Consider the following 16,320-nt stretch of genomic DNA (forward strand, 5'->3'; position numbering starts at 1 on the left):
GGATGATAGCCAGGGGTGTTCTCTAAATTTCCTGAAAAGCACAAGTTGATAGGACACTCGTAGCCACTATGGTGAGTGTTTGTTTGACTGAAGTGACTAGCGAATTCTCAAAATGGCTTCTGTGTTGAATAGGAAAGGAAAGGATAGTTGATTCCAAATGAACCAGTAGCATGTGATTGGACGAACAAAATGTCAATCTTTCAGCCCTGGACACAATGCATGGTGAGGCCAGGCCTCCGTTGCCCACCCATTTTCAGTGATCTGGCCAATCACATATTGGCATGAAAAAAAATGCATTACATTGACTTCTATGAAAAGCTAATTTCCTAGGGGAGGCCTGGCCTCCCTTAATACAAACTGATAGGGAAATCTGGCCTGTTGCTTTACAATTGCAATATTGGGTTTTAGCCATGGGAAAATTTAGATTTATGAACAAAACTAAAATAATATGAATATAAAAAATAAAAAATATGTTTTTTGTTAAAATAAATAAATAAAATAAATATATTTATTGTTTTTTTTAAATCTCTCTCTTCTCTCAAATTATTGGGGATGCCAGGCCTCCTCCACCTCTATGGAGGAGCCTCCACTGCTGTACACCCATGCAGTACTCATCAACTGACTGATTGCTATTCGCTCATTGGGCTTATGGGATACTTGTAGCGAGACAGAGGCTCCTTCCCCAGTGTACTGCCTGGCAAGAGAGGACGTTAGAGAGAACATCCTGGGGTGACAAACGTACAAACTGGGGGGAGCGCGTGTCAAAAAAGATTGAAAACCCCTGTGATGAAGGATGATGGTGATGAAACATTACATCCAATGATAATGTGGTAAAATTGGTTCATGTTCCAACGTAAATTGGTGTCAATAGATTTCTTTATCCTAAAACATTCATGATCTAAACATGGAATGTTGTTAAAGTAATCAGGATTCCTTGATAGTTAGATGCATCGTAATATCGTAATGAATGAAAATACAGTCGTATTTGTTTATTTAGAAATGCGAATACTTTGAAGCTAAGTTGCGTCAATGTGAAAAAGTGATTTGTATTTTTACATTTTGTATGCTTTGACAACACATGTATTCATTTGTCATGCCATTAAAGCCAAAACTAAAATGGAGAAAGAGCAGTTCAGTTCAGTTTAGTTAAATGACCACAAACTGTTGGAATTTGCTTTCGGTACAGCTTTTTAAAAAAATATATATGACGTGAAACGGTTCATATTTCACAAAGCAAAACAGAACTCTTTGGTACTATCAAAGTTGCATGGTACACAGACAGTACAAATTACACTCAATAAATTAGACAGCATGGTAGCAAAACGCATGAAGTATGGAATGGCTATTTTTCCTTAAGATTGTCCACTTCATGGTCCCCCAGCTGATCTTCAATGGCAGTCAGCTGCTGCTTTGGGAGGTGTAACCAGATAGACTGCATTACATCACAACACTCACTCACGTCCGTGGCTATATAATTATGTTACAGGTCTGCAATGTCATACTACACAATCCAGCTCAGGGAACAACAAAACAGTGCAAACAAAACTGTTGGAGAGTGAAAGGAGAGTGCATATCCAGTGTTGAACTACCGTCATAAAAAGTCTCCTCGGAGTGAACGTTTCGATTGCGGGAAATGTATTGCTTTTAAATGTTTTTTTGTTGAAAAGCGGGCAGAAGAGTGGGACATGATGTGGGACTGAACTGGGGATTCCCCATCCGTCTCTTTGAAAACCACAATAAAGGCGTTATAGATTCCCACAGGTAGAGGATGACAAAAAGAGAAATCAAACCCAGCAGTGTTTATAACAATCATGTGTTTCACTTCATTTGTGTTTTGCACTTTGAGCAGGCCACTGCCTTAAACCTGCTAGTCCCATAGTGGATTTACCGTACAGCTCAGACTCTCACTGTGGAGAGTTAATTCAAAGGACAGGCTGAGTTCCAAGCAAAGTTCTGAGTTCAGAGGTTCTTACAAGCAACTGATGCCTTTTTTTCCATTATTGGGGCCAGTTTACTTTTTGAATGAAATTGACTTACGTTGTACCAAAAGAAAATGTATTGACATGCATTCGGCTTTACATTTGATCATAATCCTGACTGAATGAACTGTTCTTAAAGTATAAAGCCATTTGATTTCTGAGGTTATATTATTTTTTAGCACTTGGGGGAATGCATGTCTTGCTAATGTCCGATCCTGCACTTTCCCACAAACTTTCAGCAGCCATTATACAATGGAGAGAGTTACTCTCCTGCAATACCTGCGTATCTTACTAGTTATTGCATATTTTACTAGTTATGGATTTGATGCTTTTAACCTGTGGAAAAACCTATACACTTGTAAGTCGCTTTGGATTAAAAGTGTCTGCCAAATGACTAAAATTTAAAAATGTAATATAAAAATGCAAGGTCCACACTTCTCAGGAAAAGGCCCCACTGCTGTCATCAAAGTTGTGGATTTACAGTGGATGTGGATGCTAGTGTTGAAGCCTGGTGATTCTGTTTATGCCTCAGTATCTCCCCCTGCTGGCAATATTGGAACTGCGTGTCCCAGTCATTTACCCTAACCACAACGCTACAGGCCGCCCTGCTATGGTCCATACATCTGGTCAGAGGCAGAGAGCCTCCAGGCAGTGAAACGCACCTCTCATTTCACACAGTGATTAAGTTACTCTATGAGACACATTGAAATTTGTTTTTTTAAGAAAAGGAAATAGCTTGTCATACATGCTTGTACCATGGTTCTCTGTAATTGTATCTGTGTAGAGAGGATGCAAATTTACTACCCAGTCTCCTGGCAAGCTCCAGGTCTACTGTCATTCGATCATTGTCAAAAGTGTAGGCATTTGTGTGAAATCAGTGTCAATTGATTCAATTGTAATTCAAAACAGATTTTTGACACAAAGGAAGGTGAGAATAAATTGCTCACTCTACAAATCAAACACAACAATACATTTTAGGTAAATAAGCTGGTGGATAGAAAAGAGAAAGCAATTAAGCCTGAGATTTGTCATCAGGACAGTATCTGCACGTGTGCGTAGGTGCTTGTGTGCGTGCGTGCGTGCGTGCGAGCGTGCGTGCGTGCGTGCTTGTGTGCGTGCGTGCGTGCGTGCGAGCGTGCGTGCGTGCGTGTGTGTGTGTGTGCCGAAAAGTATGAGAAAATGTGTGATGCAACAAGATGATCATGACACCACCACTAAACCAGCTGAACCAGTATAATCTGATTTGGTCATGGAGGCTTAACTGTCACTGCTGAAATAGGCAAAAACATAGTAGACATGCAACCATGAATAATAACCCAAGGTTTGTACAGAACACATTTAATTGATTTTTGTTAACAGATAACAGCACACATTTTACATGTTACCTTCAAGGGACACGTGTTGATATAATTTTAGAAGAATTTCCTCCTCTGCCACCCCTTGCATTATTTGATGTTTATTCATGATAATAAACCTAGTTATCAGCAACAATTCAAAAGCTCCATGAACAAACAAAGTGTGAGTGTGTGAGTGTGAGTGTGTGAGTGTGTGAGTGTGTGGGTGTGTGTGAGTGTGTGAGTGTGTGGGTGTGTGTGAGTGTGTGAGTGTGTGAGTGTGAGTGTGTGAGTGTGTGGGTGTGTGTGAGTGTGTGAGTGTGTGAGTGTGTGAGTGTGTGGGTGGGTGTGTGAGTGTGTGAGTGTGTGAGTGTGTGAGTGTGTGAGTGTGTGGGTGGGTGTGTGAGTGTGTGAGTGTGTGAGTTTGTGTATGAATGGGTGAATCCATCATCACCCGCTTATCTGGAGTCGGGTCGCGGTGGCAGTAGGCAAAGCTGGGTATTCCAGGCGTCCCTCTCCCCAGCAACGCATTCTAGCTCCTCCTGAGGGATCCCGAGGCGTCCCAGGCCAGGAGAGGTATATAATCTCTCCAGCGGGCTCTGGGTCTTCATTGGGGTCTCCGCCCAGTTGGATGAGCCAGGAAAACCTCCAAAGGGAGGAGCCCGGGAGGCATCCCGATCAGATGCCCGAACCACCTCAATTGGCTCCTTTTGACACGAAGGAGCAGCGGCTCTACTCCGAGCTCCCTCCGGATGTCCAAGCTCCTCACCCTATCTCTAAGGCTGAGCCCGGCCACCCTACGGAGGAAGCTCATTTCGGCCGCTTGTATATGCGATCTCGTTCTTTCGGTTACTACCCAAAGCTCATAAGACTATAGGTGAGGGTTGGGAGGTAGGTCGACCAGTAAATCGAGAGCTTCGCCTTCCGGCTCAGCACATGTGGACTGGATGGGCAAACTCCCATGACCCCGCCATCTACACCCGGCGACTTGCCACTGAGGAGTTTTTTGTTTTTGACTACCTCAGCAACCCCCGCCAGGGATATAGGTGCAGATTCCCCCGTGTCCACCAGCGGGTCCTTGGGTTGCTGCCCCGACAGGACATGACCTTCTGGCCACAGCTCCTGCTTGCCGCCTCAGCAATGAACATGGCCCACTCGGACTCCATGTCCCTAGCTTCCCCTGGGATGCGTGAGAAGTTCCTCCGGAGGTGGGAGTTGAAGACCTCGCGAACAGGGGCCTCCGCCAGACATTCCCAGTTCACCCTCACTACACGTTTGGGTTTACCGGGTCTGTCCGGCAGCCTCCCCGGCCACTTGATCCAATTCACCACCAGGTGGTGATCAGTTGACAGCTCTGCTCCTCTCTTCACCCGAGTGTCCAAGACATACGGCCGCAGGTCTGATGATACGACCACAAAGTCGATCATCGATCTTTGGCCTAAGGTGCTCTGGTACCAAGTACACTTATGAGCTACCCTATGCTCGAACATGGTGTTTGTTATCGACAATCCATCACTAGCACAGAAGTCCAATAACAAAACACCGCTTGGGTTCAGATCAGGCAGGCCATTCCTCCCAATCACCTCCCTTCAGGTTTCTCCGTCATTGCCCACGTGAGCGTTGAAGTCGCCCAGCAGAACTATGGAGTCTCCGGGTGGCACCCCAGGATGCCGCCCAGTGACTCCAAGAAGGCCGGATACTCTGAACTGCCGTTTGGTGCATAAGCATAAGCTTTCCCCCCAACATGTAGTCGCAGAGAGGCGACCCTCTCGTTCCCCGGGTAGAACTCCAACACAGTGGCGCTCAGCCGGTGGCTTGTGAGTATCCCCACACCCGCCCGGCGCCTCTCACCTTGAGCAACTCCAGAAAAGAACAGAGTCCAGCCCCTCTCAAGGAGTTTGGTTCCGGAACCAGTACTGTGCGTGGAGGTGAGCCCAACTATATCTAGTTGGTACCGCTCCGCCTCCCGCTCTAGCTCCGGTTCCTTCCCCACCAGAGAGGCGACGTTCCACGTCCCCAGAACCAGTCTGCGACGCTGAGGATCAGCACGCCCGGATCCCCGCCTTTGCCTACCCGACTCCGATGCCGACCCCTGCAGGTGGTGAGCCCACAGGGCGGTGACCCCACGTGACCAGTTCGGGCTGTGCCCGGCCAGGCCCCATGGGATAAGGCCCGGCCACCAGACGCTCGCCGACGAGCTCCCCTCCCGGGTCTGGCTCCAGCAGGGGGCCCCGGTTTCCCTTTTCCGGGCGAGGTAACTGGGTCATTGTGTGGCCGTATCATGGAGTCTTTGAATCGCTCTTAGTCTGGCCCTTCCCCCGGGACCAATTTGCCTTGGGAGACCCTACTGGGGGCTAACAGTGCCCCCGACAACCTAGCTCCCAGGATCACCGGGACACACAAACCCCTCCACCACGTTAAGGTGGCGATTCCTCGGAGGGGTGAATGGGTGAATGAGAAGCATAAATTGTACAGCACTTTGGATAAAGGCACTATATAAATGCCAACCATTTACCATTTACAAAGCAATATTGTTAAAATGGGCACTTCTAATAGAAAACATCAGACACAAAATGCAATGTCCATCCATCCATCCATCCATCCATTATCTGAACCCGCTTATCCTGAACAGGGTCGCAGGGTGGCTGGAGCCTATCCCAGCATTCATTGGGCGAAAGGCAGGAATACACCCTGGACAGGTCGCCAGTCCATCGCAGGGCACACACACCATTCACTCACACACTCATACCTACGGGCAATTTAGACTCTCCAATCAGCCTAACCTGCATGTCTTTGGACTGTGGAAGGAAACCGGAGTACCCGGAGGAAACCCACGCAGACACAGGGAGAACATGCAAACTCTGCACAGAGAGGCCCCGGCCGACAGGGATTCGAACCCAGGACCTCCTTGCTGTGAGGCAGCAGTGCTACCCACTGCACCATCCGTGCTGCCTAAAATGCAATGTAATTATGTTTAATTAAAAAATGCAAAAAAAGTTTGTACACTTTTTTTTATACAATTTCTGTTCTTTTAACTCTTGTACTCCAGCACATTGGATTTGAAATAAATAAATTAAAATTACTTTAGAATCCAGACTGTCACCTTTAATTTGAGGGTTGTAGGGACTACAACTTCCACATTCACACAGGAAAATTCCACGACGTCCACCACGAATGACGTCTAACTTGGTTCAGCCAATCCCATAATGGCGGGAGCAATAAACTTTCCTGTATAAGAGCAAGACACGTTCTTGGGATTTCTCTTCTGCTTCTTCTCTTCTCTTTACTCTCTTCTCCCACTTCTTCGACGCACCATTTTTGGCCATTCGCTTCAGCTCATCTGCTCCGAGACTCGGACAGAGGCTGAATGCTGCACAGCGCACTACCAGGCCTACGGACACACCCAGTTACCTCGCGGTAACTTCGTGGCCTATAGCGAGTGGAAACTGGTGTACGCGGAACACTACATCAGTTTACCCCTGCAAAGCTCACCAAAGAACAACAGCAACGAACATTTCCAGCCGGAAAAGGGACCAACGAACATCCTTCCAGCAACCGAGCGGACCAGACAACAACGCGCGGCTAAGACGGGAACGCCCCAGCTTTGCGCACCTCTCCAGGACACGCATTCACAGCACCATCGCGGCTCCTATAAGGACAGCACGTCTTTGCGTATGGACTCGGTAAGAGAACAAACATTCAGGCATAGCCAGTGTTTAGTTTAGTCTTGACTGATATTGTGAATCTGTGTTCTATATTTGCCGTCTTACCATTTGAATGTATTATGTTAGCCGTGTATGTACGTGCATTGATTAGTCGTCTTTCGCACATATACACAGTGAACTACACAAGTAGTCGCTCTTCTCACAGCTAACACTGACACTCATTAACACACCCAGAACTCTAGCTTACCCAAGCTAGCTACTCCCACTTTTACCTTTCCTTTGTTCAAGCGACACGCGGAACGCGTTTTGTTCAACCCACACCCGCACACACACACACACACACACACACACACACACACACCCTAACTTCCCCTACTAATTCCCGTTAGTTTATCTGTTCTGTGTTTGTACGTTGTTTAATAAATATATTTCATTAAACCCTGGTGTCCGTTTTGGAATCACATAGACATGAGAGCCGAGTTAAAGCAGTCTTTCGAAGAACGTCCAACCTTCAGGTTATCGGTATGTTCAGTCATTAATATTGGTTATTTTAATTATTAATTGAAATACTAAATTTGTGGTTGGATATTTCTGATAACAGTAATTTTATGAGACTGATTACTTTTTGCAGTTATACTGCTACATAACATTAACTGGCGCCCCGGTTTCGTAGAGAGTAAAATCCCTACGTTATTTGGCGGCCCGTGCGAGGACCCTACATAATTTGGAGCCCCGTGCGAGGACCCCTACATATTTTGGAGCCCGTGCGAGCACCCCTACAGGGTATTTACGTCCATATTGGGTGATCCTGTTGGAATTACAGTCCCTCATTTTAGAGAACCAAACATTTTGGACAGTTGGCTTGGTCAGCTGTTTCTGATTAGCCAGGTGTATTCAATCACTTCCTTAGTACAGGTGTAAGAGCTTTCAGAATGTCATCCTGATTCTAGGCTTTTGATTGCCAATGGAGTCTATTATTGCCGTTTGTCAACATGAACATGAAGTCAAGGAAGCCATTATGAGAAATTAAAAAAACAGTCAGAGACATACACTCAATGAGCACTTTATTAGGTATTTATGAGACTTATTTTTTAGACTTCTACTGCTGTAGCCTATCCACTTAAGAGTTATGATGCATCTTGTGTTCAGAGATGCTCTTCTGCATACCACTATGGTATTGTGTGGTTATTTGTGCTACTGTTGCCTTCCTGTCAGCTTTGACCAGTCTGGCCATTCTCCTCTGACATCTCTCATTAACAAGGTGTTTCTGTCTGCAGAACTGCTGCTCACTGGAATTTTTATTTTTCACCATTTTTTGCAAACTCTAGAGACTAGCATGCGTGAAAATCCAAGGAGATCAGCAGTTTCTAAGATACTCAAACCATCCTGTCTTCCACCAACAATCATTCCATGGTCACATTTTTTCCCCATTCTGATGGTTGATGTGAACGTTAACTGAAGCTCCTGACCCATATCTACATGATTGTGTATCAGATGCATTGCACTAATGCCACACAATTGGCTGATTAGATAATAGCATTAATAAGTAGGTGTAATAAAGTAATAATAAAGTGCTCAGTGAGTGTAGGTTAAATAATAGGCTTGCGGAAATTTTAACTTGAGCAGAGAAGATGCTTCTGTAACTCTTCACAAATGACAAGCCTTTTATCCATAAATCTTACAAATCTGTGAGAAACATCTCATTTTAGAGCCTGAGGTACAGGAAGTAAAAGATTGGCACCTGTATGTGAAAATGCCACCAGCATCATCCACAACGAAATCTGAGATAAAAATAAAAATCATATAGTTTTATTGACATTTTATACAGTTTTTATATATAAAATTATACAAAATAAACCCATACAACACATGCACCTGTTGGAACAGGACTTCTGAAAACAATGAATTATGTTTATTGCATGTTTACTATTTAATCCCACCAAAATGGAACATAAAAAAATGATACAGTATCAAGATGGAAAAAAAAGATTAATTGGTTTTTAAGAGTTGTGACCCCAAATTGACCCCAACCATAATAGGCTATAGTAAAATCATTGTGCTGCTACCTCAACTTTAACAGATTACAAAATCAATGAACTCTTGGAAATTAAAAGCACTAAGTTGTAACACTTGTGACAAGAATTCAAAAATAATGAAAGAAAAACACATTTCCCTTGCCCTCTTCAAAATGCAGGTGAGCAGTGAGTATACCTCTTGTGCAGGCAGGCTGTAGGTATTTGATTGAATAAAGAAATGGTAACCAACCCTGTGTGTTGAGTAAAGCCACGTACACAATGAGGCGAGTGGGAACAGAAGAGTGATCAATGCCTTCCAGCAAATCAGTCACAAATTTGGTAACATACTGCCTATCAAACTCTTCACTCATCAACACAAATGTCAAGAGGTGCTCCGGTGGATGCTGTTCTTTAAGTTTCATTTCAAGTCATTTTCAGGGCAAGATATCTTAGCAGAGCCTGTCCATGCGGTGTAATTTTCTTCAGATTCCGAAATACAAATGATGTCCTCATGAGTAGAACTCATGGAAAGCGTGAACCATTGGTAGCTCCACTGGTGAAGTGAGAAGAAAAATCACTGAAAAGGTGCCTGGGGGAAGAACTTGTTTACAGATCACCGACACTGCCACCTTCAGAAGAGTCTTTTCAGTCTTGATCCAGGTCAAGAGTTTCATTTCAACGGTAGCCATTTTGTCCATTGCAAAAACCTGTTCAAACAAGTTCAAATGGCTTGCAAATGCACTGATGTTCATCTCACTTGAAATTTTGTACCTATGCAGGAAATGCAAGTTTGGGGCATGGTGATCATGGTATTTCTTGCATAATCCAGACAGGTTAGAATCAGGGTCAAAGTGAAAGACACAGAATATCTTCATGTTCATCTTCATGAAGTCAATGGAGCTCAAATTCTCACAAATTTGTTAGAAACATAGACAGTTGATTTGGCATGGCACGATATTTGGTGTGTTGATAAGACAAGGCAGTTCAGCCTTTTCTCTCCTTTCATCTCTGTCTTTTATCTGTTGGAAGAACCTATTCAGATTACTAACTGATGCTGTTTCAGTGCCTATTCTCTCATAGAATTTTTCCATTTCAAACGGAACTTTCTTTGATGTTCCTTTGAATTTTGGTAGCTGGATAGAGAAAAATTTGTCTCTCACAATGCTTATTTCTGGCACAATGTCAACTTCTATGACATAATAATCCTCTGGGCCGTTCCCAACCTTTATGAACTCTGGTTCATGTATGCACCTTCGCACATGTTCACTATTCTGCTCTGAGAAATATTTTTTAATGTGCTTAAATGCATCAATGTATATGTCTTTCTCTTTCACAGGAACACCTATTACCTCACCATGTACACAGCCAGTGTTACCTTTACTGTCCATCACTCCAAAATATATGGTACCATTGGACCGCATATTCATGCATGCAGAGCCAAATTTAAAAACCTCTTTAGCAAACTTTGCTTTCAGCTTTTGATGGGATAATGTAGCTGCTTTGGCAAACGATTTGTATTCACGACAAGGTGTGATAAGGTCAGAAACACCAGATTCAGGCGGAAGTACACTGTGCTGTAAGTATGTCCATTCAGAACCCTTTTTGCCTACAGGCCGTGGTTTACAGTCCGTCTTTGTAGATAACACACTCACTGACTGTTCCTGGTGTGACTTATTCTCTGGATCTGGAGGGACTTGTGTTGGTCCAGCATCTGTGTCATGACTGCCTTTCACTCCTGTGGAGCTGACATCACATTCCTTCCATTTTTCGACTGGTTGAGAGTTATGTCCTTCCACTAAATAAAAACACAAAAAGTATTTTTTCAACATTGTAACAAGTAGTTTGTTTATAAAGAATTTATTATTTCTGAAATTGAATTAAAGTCCAATAAGAACTGCAGAAAAATATTTTTCACACTTACTCATTGTGAGGAGAGTGTTGCTGTTTTCACTGTTTAGGTGTATTGGGCGAGACCAAACCGAGCCAAGAGAGATAGTTGAACATAAGGTGGAACTATAGTAGAAAAGGAAATACCTGGTTGTGGCTTCAAAATGTCATTTAATTGTCATACAAAATACAGACAGCATAAAATGAAATAAAAATGGTTAGATGGATGGTGAATAAAAAAAAACAAAAAAACATTATTATTCAAAATGAATGAAATATTAATTTTCTAGACTAGGCAAGTGATGCAGTAATCTGTGGTCTTGCCCAATACACCTAAACAGTTGTGTCTTCTCATTCATTCCTTCTTGAGCATGTCTGTTCAGAAGATGAGAGAAGATGAAACCATTCAAGAGTAATTCATCAAGGGTGATATTTCAGAGCATCCACCCTTGATATGTACTACCCCTCAATAGTACTCTGTGCAACCACTGTCCATTTTTACATGAATAATTAATAGCATGTTGCGGGTTAACTCATACCAACAAGGTCACGAGGAACAGCACACGCCTTCAGAAATCAAGAAATAAGGCCAGCAGAATTGTTATACACTACTCTGATTTCTAAAGTGCACGCTAATTTTAATTTCGCATAAAATTGCAATAACAGCTTCCGATGGGTGGAATAAAATATTTTAAAATATTTAAAAGGGATGAAATCACAGCATAATTGTAGGATGTACGCATATTGTCTAAGCCAGAAGCACCTAAACTGAGATTTTACTCACCTTGTGCTGGAAAGCGTCAGTCTGAAGTAGCCTATATGTTGTTTTTTCTTACGCTATATGGATATAGTATAGGGAAGTTAGGCCATAAGTAGCAGGATTTAGCCGATGTTATTAACCTATAAACAGAAGTAACCATGTTCAGTGAAAATCTAATTCACCAGGACAAACAAGACACTTTATCTCAAGCATGTAGAGTTACGTATTTACATCATTGCGTAATAATAAAAAATAATTCAAAATCAATGAAGAATAACAGTAGCTATTCGAGAATATCATAATAATCACAGTTGTATGTTTCATTATACATATAAATCTCTCTTATACAATAACATAAATCATCTGAAGCACAAAAAAAAGAATACGAACCCGAGGAGATTTCTTCAAGTGTCGCGACTGCATTCAAGACAACTTTGTATGCAGCAGTCTAAAATCATAAATTTATAGAAACTCAGCCCTCCTATTCTGATTCGCCAAAAAGTCAAGCTGAATAGCTTTATTACTCCATAAGTTTCGATTTCCTGAGAGATACACCCTAAAGTCACGGAGCTGCGGTTGGTTTTGTTTTCTTTAGTGTGGATTTGGAGGTGGGATTCAAGCATAATTATTCTTTAGGCAGAGATAGATAGAATGTTCAAGGTTCAAGGTTGTTTATTTGTCACATAAACAGAGATCAAATGTGCTGTTCGATTCACTGTGAGAAACAGTAAATAAAAGAAGAAATATATCAATAAATTAAAATAAAATAAAAATAAAGCAAGGAATTGGGCTGTTGGCTGGAACATTTTGTATTAACATATACCTGCAGTCATGGCATGACCGTCCCCTTTATAATTGACAGTGTAAACGAAAACCTAAGTGGTGTGCTAAGAATAAATTATAAAGTGCTGAATAAATTTTGCATATGGCAAGGGTAAGAGTCCAAATTCTGAATGCAAACTGAGTTATCATAGTGGATAGACTATATTGGGTGGCCTGTAGCATAGTGGTTAAGGTAAATGACTTGGACACGCAAGGTCGGGGGTTCTAATCCCGGTGTAGCTGTTGGGCCCTTGAGCAAGGCCCTCACTCTACAAATCAAACACAGCAATACATTTCAGGTAAATAAGCTGGTGGATAGGAAAGCGAAAGCAATTAAGCTTGAGATTTGTCATCAGGACAGTATCTGCACGTGTGCTGAAAAGTATGAGAAAATGTGATACAACAAGATGATCATGACACCACTACTAAACCAGCTGAACCAGTATAATTTGATTTTGTCATGGAGGCTTAACTGTCACTGCTGAAATAGGCAAAAACATAGTAGACATGCAACCATGAATAATAACCCAAGATTTGTACAGACAATTGATTTTCGTTAACAGATAACAGCACACATTTTGCATGTTACCTTCAAGGGACACGTATTGATATAATTTTAGAAGAATTTCCACTCTCTGGTGGAACACCACCTCTGCCACTCCTTGCATTGTTTGATGTTTATTCATGATAATAAACCTAGTTATCAGCAACCAATTCAAAAGCTCCATAAACAAACAAAAAAACACATAACTCTGGTAAAACATAGCCACTATCCAAAATGGCTTCATTAGCACACAAAGCAATATTGTTAAAATGGGCACTTCTAATAGAAAACATCAGACACAAAATGCAAAGTTTGTACACTGGAAAATTTTCTACCATTTCTGTTCTTTTAGCTCTTGTACTCCAGCACATTGGATTTGAAATAAATAAATTAAAAAAACTTTAAAATCCAGACTGTCACCTTTAATTTGAGGGTATTTACATCCATATTGGGTGATCCTGTTGGAATTACAGTCCCTCATTTTAGAGAACCAAACATTTTGGACAGTTGGCTTGGTCAGCTGTTTCTGATTAGCCAGGTGTATTCAATCACTTCCTTAGTACAGGTGTAAGAGCTTTCAGAATGTCATCCTGATTCTAGGCTTTTGATTGCCAATGGAGTCTATTATTGCCATTTGTCAACATGAACATGAAGTCAAGGAAGCCATTATGAGAAATTAAAAAAACAGTCAGAGACATACACTCAATGAGCACTTTATTAGGTATTTATGAGACTTATTTTTTAGACTTCTACTGCTGTAGCCTATCCACTTAAGAGTTATGATGCATCTTGTGTTCAGAGATGCTCTTCTGCATACCACTCTGGTATTGTGTGGTTATTTGTGCTACTGTCGCCTTCCTGTCAGCTTTGACCAGTCTGGCCATTCTCCTCTGACATCTCTCATTAACAAGGCGTTTCTGTCTGCAGAACTGCTGCTCACTGGAATTTTTATTTTTCACCATTTTTTGCAAACTCTAGAGACTAGCATGCGTGAAAATCCAAGGAGATCAGCAGTTTCTAAGATACTCAAACCATCCTGTCTTCCACCAACAATCATTCCATGGTCACATTTTTTCCCCATTCTGATGGTTGATGTGAGCATTAACTGAAGCTCCTGACCCATATCTACATGATTGTGTATCTGATGCATTGCACTAATGCCACACAATTGGCTGATTAGATAATAGCATTAATAAGTAGGTGTAATAAAGTAAAAATGTTCCTAATAAAGTGCTCAGTGAGTGTAGGTTAAATAACACGTGGCTCAGACCTTATACATTTATTTATTTCATTATGAAATTGTGCATTTTATCAATATTATTTGCAGATACATGTAGACTTGTTTCTCCTCACACAGACTGGGGAAACAGACTAGAAAAGATCTACAATGTGTAGATCATGAACAATGTGAAGCGCAGGTTTTGTTTTTGGTGGTTAGATAGGGTAGATAAGAGTGGTGTATCTTTTTTGATAAGTGTAGGTTACATTGATTAAGATGTATTTTTAACAGATAACTTGAATTTATGATTTAATCTGCCTAACAGGATACAAAGAAGCTATGTGCTACTTGATAATGGATTAGTCCTACCATCGGCACACTTGTTAATCCAGTGAAATGCATGAAAACCGGTTGGTTCAAATGGACCCACCTCAGCAGATGCCACCGGGCAGTGGCAAGAGAACCTCACAATGAGATTGAGAGAGATGGGAGTTTTAAATGTGTGTTGAGTAAAGCCACATACAGAATGAGGCGAGTGGAAACAGAAGAATGATCAATGCCTTCCTGCAAACTAGTCACAAATTTTGGTAACATACTGCCTATCAAACTCCTCACTAATCAACAACATATGTCAAGAGGTACCTAGTGGATGCTGTTCATTAAATTCAATAATTTTCTGTGCAAACTGTATTTTTTAATCTGGGGATAATTTGTGAGTCACAGCAGAGTTCCGTAGAGGGGACTCCTCGCACATTTTGTTCAGGGTCATGTGACTGTCTGCAACAAAATGATGTTCTCGGACTAATTTTCTTGGCTTTCATTGCAACTTCCAATTCATATCTCAGGCTGTCTCATGAGTACTGAAGACATTTCTGTGGGTATTTTATTCTCATTTTAAAGCATGCTCTGCAACAAAGGTCACTGGGAGTGATCCTTTTACAACTCGCAAAGGACCGGCTGCGCTACAGTGCTCCCAGCACTTCCTGGGTGGTGGTATATATTGGAGCTGTTGGAAGGTATTTGGTCCTTACTTCATCTGGGAGGGTCATTCAGAACTTAAAACATCCTAATGAGTGTCCCTTCGGACAAACTCACCAATAAGTTTTTTTTTTTCTGCAAGCCAAAAATTCATCCAGCTTACTTTAGCTCCCCCGGAAAACTGCTAATCAACTTTTTCATCCTCAAAGACACCAGTGGAATCGTCACACTGATCACACCCACGATCTCTAAGGAAGGCATCCTTTCTTCTTCAGTGGTTTCAAGCAGACACACTGCATTACCGTGGGTGGGTAAATGCCTGGAATTCACAGTGTGAGGCTGAACACGTTGTACTGTGGCATTCACAGGGCTGTTTATCGTCTTGGGCCTAATAGCCTGTCCCATGTGCGGTGGTTTTCTTCCGATTCCAAAAACGCAAATTGTGCCTTAATGGTGGTACAATTTTACAAGCACAACAAATACCCCCATTCCCCAAATTATAATTAGAAGACGTTTGAAAACACATTGAATTAAATAAACAGTATGCTTATTTATTTGGATCTCAGCAGTTTGCATGTAATGTTTTGGGGAGCGTAAAAAATTAACAAAACTACAAGCCAATATTGGAGAAAAAAATATATAACTTAACACCACTAAAAACATTGGACACATTCTAATAGCATTTGAAAAGCAAATCCAAAAATTGAAATCCATTACAAAATCATTTGCAAAAAAAAAACTTGAAAGTGAAAATCTCTTCCTCTTTAATACAAAATATATATTGGATGCTATACCGTGATTTGTTAATGCCTGTTTTTTCTTTGTATTTCATTGAATAAAATCATTTTGTGGAAAACTGCTACTCATAGCAGACACCAAAAAGGAGTAAAATTCTTCCTGAAGTATCATGTTCAAGTATTACCCTTCTGGATGGCAGTGGGAATTCTGGGTGTGAAAAATGACACAATACATTTACACCTTCATCTTCACGGTGACCTGTAGACTGGGAATGAGACACACACATTGCACACCCTGGCCCCAGAGATACTGTACATTACAGTTTTGACATAAAACAAGGCAATTAATATACAGATTTAAGAAAAAAATGTTGGAAAGG

The 16,320-nt window shown here is 41.7% G+C and overlaps 1 long non-coding RNA gene across 1 annotated transcript; it reads right to left on the minus strand.

Annotated features, from left to right (window-relative positions):
• Positions 1 to 10,983: 10,983 nt before the first annotated feature.
• Positions 10,984 to 12,119, minus strand: LOC133114271 (uncharacterized). The gene is made up of 3 exons (XR_009705539.1): positions 12,031 to 12,119; positions 11,665 to 11,780; positions 10,984 to 11,255 (listed from the first exon to the last, which is right to left on the minus strand). It is a non-coding gene; the product is annotated as an uncharacterized LOC133114271 (long non-coding RNA).
• Positions 12,120 to 16,320: the final 4,201 nt, after the last annotated feature.

Source organism: Conger conger, chromosome 2 (genome assembly GCF_963514075.1).
Source record: "Conger conger chromosome 2, fConCon1.1, whole genome shotgun sequence".
Lineage (NCBI taxonomy): Eukaryota > Metazoa > Chordata > Actinopteri > Anguilliformes > Congridae > Conger > Conger conger.